The sequence below is a fragment of the Talpa occidentalis genome, unplaced genomic scaffold (genome assembly GCF_014898055.3).
Source record: "Talpa occidentalis isolate TD23 unplaced genomic scaffold, MPIMG_talOcc4v2.1 talOcc4.18, whole genome shotgun sequence".
NCBI classification, from domain to species: Eukaryota; Metazoa; Chordata; class Mammalia; order Eulipotyphla; family Talpidae; genus Talpa; species Talpa occidentalis.
In genome coordinates this window covers 854648-860812 of record NW_023601851.1, presented here as the reverse complement: position 1 = coordinate 860812, position 6165 = coordinate 854648, and positions in this window count along the sequence as shown.

Sequence of the window (6165 nt, the reverse complement as noted above, 5' to 3'; positions counted from 1 at the left end):
CATTCATGATAAAAGCCCTTGAAATTCTTGGGATACAAGGAACATACCTCAACATCATAAAGGCCATCTATGACAAGCCAACAGCCAGTATCATTCTCAATGGTGAAAAGCTGAAAGCAATTCCATTAAGATCTGGAACAAGACAAGGATGTCCACTCTCACCACTGCTTTTCAATATAATACTGGAAGTCCTAGCCAGAGCAATAAGACGAGAGAAAGACATCCAAGGAATCCAAATAGGAAAAGAAGAAGTCAAACTATCACTATTTGCAGATGATATGATAATATACATAGAGAACCCCAAAAAGTCCACAGAAAAGCTAATTCAACTCATCAATCAGTTCAGTAAGTGGCAGGATACAAAATCAACACGCAAAAGTCAGTAGCCTTCTATACACAAACAATAAATCTGAAGAAGAAGAAATCAAAAAAACCATCCCTTTTTTTATTGAAACAAAAAAAATCAAATATTTGGGAATAAATCTAACAAAAGAGGTAAAGGACCTATACAAAGAAAACTATAAAGCACTGTTAAAAGAAATAGAAGAAGACACAAAGAAATGGAAAGACATCCCCTGCTCATGGATTGGAAGAATAAACATTATTAAAATGGCCATCCTTCCAAAAGCAATATACAGATTCAATGCTATTCCAATCAAAATTTCAATGTCATTCTTCAAAGAAATAGAACAATTATTGATGAAATTCATATGGAATCACAAAAAACCCCGAATAGCCAAAGCTCTCCTGAAAAAAAAAGAAGGGAATGGAGGCATCACACTCCCAGACTTCAAACTCTACTACAAAGCCATAATCATCAAAACTGCATGGTATTGGAACAAGAACAGACATACAGACCAATGGAATCGAATAGAAAATCCAGAAATAAACCCACAGATTTATGGTCAACTAATCTTTGACAAAGGAGCAAAGACTATGCATTGGAGCAAAGAAAGTTTGTTCAATAAATGGTGCTGGGAAAACTGGGTCGCTACATGCAAAAGAATGAAGCTTGACCACTACCTCACACCATACACAAAAATCAACTCAAAATGGATTAAAGAACTAGACATAAGACCTGAAACCATAAAATATATAGAAGGAAATATAGGCGAAACACTACATGATTTGCACATCAAAGACATCTTTACAGACACATCACCCAAAGCAGCGATAGTGAAGGCGAAGATAAACAGCTGGGACTACATCAAATTAAAGAGCTTCTGCACAGCAAAAGAGACAATAACAAAAACAAAGAGAAACCCCACCAAGTGGGAGAACATTTTTGCACCCAACACTAATGATAAGGACTGATCACAAAAATCTGCAAAGAGCTGATGAGACTTAACAACAACAAAGAAAAGAATCCAGTCAAAAAATGGGCAGAAGAGCTAAAAAGAAACTTCTCTGAAGAGGAAATGCAAATGGCCAACAGGCATATGAAAAAATGTTCACCATCACTGGTAATCAGGGAAATGCAAATCAGAACTACCATGAGATACCATCTTACAACAGTGAGAATGGCACATATTAAAAAAACTAGCAACAACAAATGTTGGCGAGGGTGTGGAGAAAAAGGAACTCTTCTGTACTGTTGGTGGGAGTGCAAACTGGTCCAACCACTGTGGAGAGCTTTGTGGAGATTTCTGGACCTACTAAACATAGAGCTTCCATATGATCCAGCAATTCCACTCCTAGGTATTTACCCAAAGGACACAGAAACATCAATTCCAAAGAGCACCTGCACACCTATGTTTATAGCACCACTGTTTACAATAGCTAAGCTTTGGAAACAACCCAAATGCCCAAAAATAGATGACTGGATCAAGAAGATGTGGTACATATATACCATGGAATATTACTCAGCATTCAAAAAAGATAAACACATGCCATTTGCAGCAACATGGATGGCACTGGAAGGGATCATGCTCAGCGAAATAAGCCAAAAAGAAAAAGAAAAATACCGGATGGTCTCACTCATAGCAGGAATCTAGAAAACTTAAATAAGGGACCAGGAAAACGAGTAACTATAAGAAAGTGAAAATCAAAATCAACAAAAAAACTACGAACCAGAGACACTTTTAGGGGGCGGGGGTGGGAGGGGAGGGATTGGGGTCAGAATGGGGGGGCTGCAATTGTATGGGGAATATAAAATAAAATTTATTATTAAAAAAATAAATAAATAAAAGTCTGCAGACCACACTTAGAACATTAAAAAAAAAAAGAAAAAAAGAACAGAATATCAACACTGAATAAGAAAACTAAAAATATAAACATATATAGAGATTGAATTGTTAACCATAAAGTTCCTAATTAAAAAAAAGCAAGGACCAGGCCTTCCTGGTGGCTCAAAGGGTTAAGCACCGCACTATGGGGCAGTCCATAGCCTCTGCAGCACGAGTTCTATCCCTAGCCAGCCAGGGAGATACCCTCATGGTGAGGCAGACCTCTCTCGCCTCGCGCGCTGTTCCCCTCATCAGTGTGCTTCAGTTGACCTGCCTGTTCTGTTCCTCATTCTGTCTCTGGTGAATCCTCTCACACACTTCCTCCCCACACATCTCTGCCCTGTACCCCAGCTCTTGTATGCATAAGTAAGCAAATCTTAAAAAAAAAAAAAGCAGGGGCCTCCCCTGTGGTGCAGTGGGTTAAGCACCGTGCTGTGAAGCTGTCCACAGCCTCTGCAGTGTGGATTCGATTCCTGGCTGATCAGGGAAAATCCCACATGGCACAGCAGACCTCTCCTGTCTGGCCCACTGCTCCCCTCAGCAGTGTATTTCAGTCCATCTGCTTGTTCTGTTCCCCACTCTGTCTCTGGTGAATCCGCTTACCCCCACCAAACCTCTGGCCTGTACCCAAGTTCTTGTATTAAAAATAAAAATAATATCTTAAAAAAAAAGGCAAATTGAAAAAAAAAGCAAGGACCAATGACCTATGTAGGGAATTATATTAAATATATAAAGAGAATCAACAGCATTCTAAAATGAGAAAGAACTCTTCCAAACTCTTCCAAAAATGAGAAAAACATTTAAGCTTACTTAACAAAGCCAGCATTATCCTGACATCAAAGCTAGACTGAGGCTGCAAGAGAAGAAAATTCCAAGCCAATTGTCCTAATTAATGTGGAAAGGTATAGCAAATACTTTCAACAAATTACTAGCAAGTCAAATGTAACACATTAAAGAATTATATATCATGCACAAATGGAGTTTAATGCAAGAATATGAGTTTGTTTTATGATATGAAAATAAAACTGTGCAATATATCATATTGACAGAATGAGGAACAAAAACACATATCATTTAAATTCAGGCAGGAAAACTATTTGACATAATTTGACACCCTTTCAAGATAAAAATACCCAACAAATTAGGAATAAAGAGAAATTCCTTTAACTTTTAAAAGATTCAATATGAAAAAGTAACAGTTTTCATACTATGATTACAAAAGCAATCATACTTGATGGTGAAAAATTGAAAGATTTCCCTGTGGATTAGGAACAGACTGCTAGCATTACCTCCATTCACCACATATTGGAGACCCTATTGGAAACAAGTAAGCAACAAATGAAGACATATTTTGGAAAAGAAGCCATGTCCTACTTTAAAAGTGGCTATCAGAAACATCTGAGATGGCTTTTCTAGAGTGAAAGGGTTTCCTAATTCTGATAGGAAGAAAGATGACATACTGAAAAGCCATCTCCAAGTGCTGAAAAAACAGTCCACTGCTTCCAAAAGAAATAACTGGGTGGCTCCAAAATCCACTTATGCTCTAAGACTTTTATGAAAAGATTTTTACCAAAAGAATGTAAAAATATGCCTATGTTACCAGATCAAATGACAAATAGATGTCAGTGTAGGTGATTATCTGTTCAGTTTCCAAAGATTCATTATTTGTTTTCATCATTGGCCATTGCTTCTTAAATTTAGTCCTCTTTGTCTCTAATAGGCTGTTGAGTTTACTGGACATCAAATTCATTGGACTGACTTATAGTGTGGTGATCTTGGATCTCCTCAGTCACAGGAGTCCTGATTGCTACTCTCATTCCCTATGGGGTAGGGAAGTCTTGGCTGTTTTAACTCTTGGTGTGAAATGTTCAATAACTGCATGTAAAAATGATGATATTACATGCGTGTCAGTTTGTTCCAAATGTGGATCTCTATGTCACTCCCTCAAACTGAAATGGAATGTCACACCTTAACACCTAAAGATAGGTACTATACTCATGTTTAACAGGAAGTAGCTGATAAAAGATTGAGATCTTTAGGAAATAAAAATAATGAAAGAACTTTTAAGGGTAATGAGATAGGAATAGTATCAGGACAGTAGCAGAGGGACAGGATTCAAGAGACTGCAGTCCCTTCCCCATGATCCAGGAATTGTAGAAAAATATCTATACATTTTAGGACAAGATCACCCAAACGCTATTTGTGTAAGACTTCCTCCATCTTGGTTATCCTCTGGGATACTATTATGGCTCAACAGTCTCACTAAACAAAAAATTAGACAGCAGCAGTTCAGTATTCCATCTGCAGGCATCTTTAAACTTAACACATATATATCAACAACCTCAAAAAACAAAGAAAAATTCTCCCTTAAATCTGTCCATACTTTCTTCTTGGAGCATGTGCTATTGCTTGCAATGGAAGATACATTTCACTTCCCATTTTGACTCCCACACATTTCAAGACCTCACCCTGGGTGGGCTGCATCACACCCAATTTACAGGAAACAGTGGAAAAGAAAGCACTATGGGAGAAATGGGGCATTGTGGGAACTAAATGGCATTATTGAATAGTCTTAAAAGTGTAGCAGAGGGGCCTCCCCGGTGGCGCAGCGGTTGAGCGCTGGGTTGCGAAGCTGCCCGCAGCCTCTGCGGCGCCGGTTCGATCCCCGGCTGCTCCCCGGCCACGGGAGGAGGGTCCCACATGGCGTGCAGACCCCTCCTGCCGCCCGCTGCTCCCCTCAGCAGTGTACTTCGGCCCTTCTGCCTGCTCTGCTCCCCGCTCTGGCTCTGGTGGATTCTCTCACCCTCCCACGCTTCTGACTGTACCCAGTGCATGTATAAACAAATAAATAAATCTTAAAAAAAAAAAAAAGTGTAGCAGAGATTGTGCAAGGTGGGGGAAAAGATATCATGGGAGTGACAGAGCATTGTATTAACAGTAAGAAACTGGAAGACTGAATTAAAGGAGTCACAGCTATTGTGTTCAACAATGGATGACAGAGAAAACGAATTGTGGGGCCAGAAGACATCATGGAAATGATGATTTTGTAGGAACAAAAAAGTAAACATGGGAGAAGCAAGAAATGGTGGTAATATGAAAATACATGGAGAATCAAAGAATTGTAGAAGCATAAAGTCACAGATAATAAAGGGAGATATGAAGGAACTGTGAGAGATTGGGAATTGTGAGGAAACTGGCATCTTGGAAGAAGAATTATAGGAAAAAGGTAACATGGGGAAAAGAGGGAATTGGCAAAGAAAAGGCATTTGGGAGAAACTGGGACTACTGGGAACAAGATCTATGGAAACAAAAATTCAACACTAGGGAGAGGGACTTGGGGGGAAAAAAAGTGCTGTATGAGAAATAATGAATTGCAGGACTACAAAAGTATCATCGGAGACAATTGTGAGGATGCAGTGATTAAAGAACATATAAAGATTTGAGGGGGAAAAAGAGGCATCATGTGAAAGAGTGGAAATTGTGAGAAAAGATTGGAACCATAGAAGTGACAGAATTATAGTAGGCATAAATGAATGCTTTAAGTGGGCATGGCTAGAAATTGTAGGAATGCCAAGGCATCACAGGAGAGATTCCATATTGTGGGAAAAAGAATGTATCATGAGTGAAACAGGGGATGCTTGAGAGAGAGGGCATTATGGGAGATACTTAAAATTGTGAGAACATAAAGGTATTAAGATAGACAAGAAATCATGGAGAAAAGAAGGCATCATGAGAGAGGTAGGTAATTAATTGTGAGTCCATAAAGGAATCTTGTAAAAATTAGGGAATGAATTAGACTCAGGGGCATCATGGGGCAGGTGGGGTGGTGTGCGACTGACTACTATGACATTACTGGAGAAACAAGAGATTGAAGGAACAATAGGTATCATGGGAAAAGCAGGGAATGACAATATGGCAGATGATGGGGGACCATTAATAG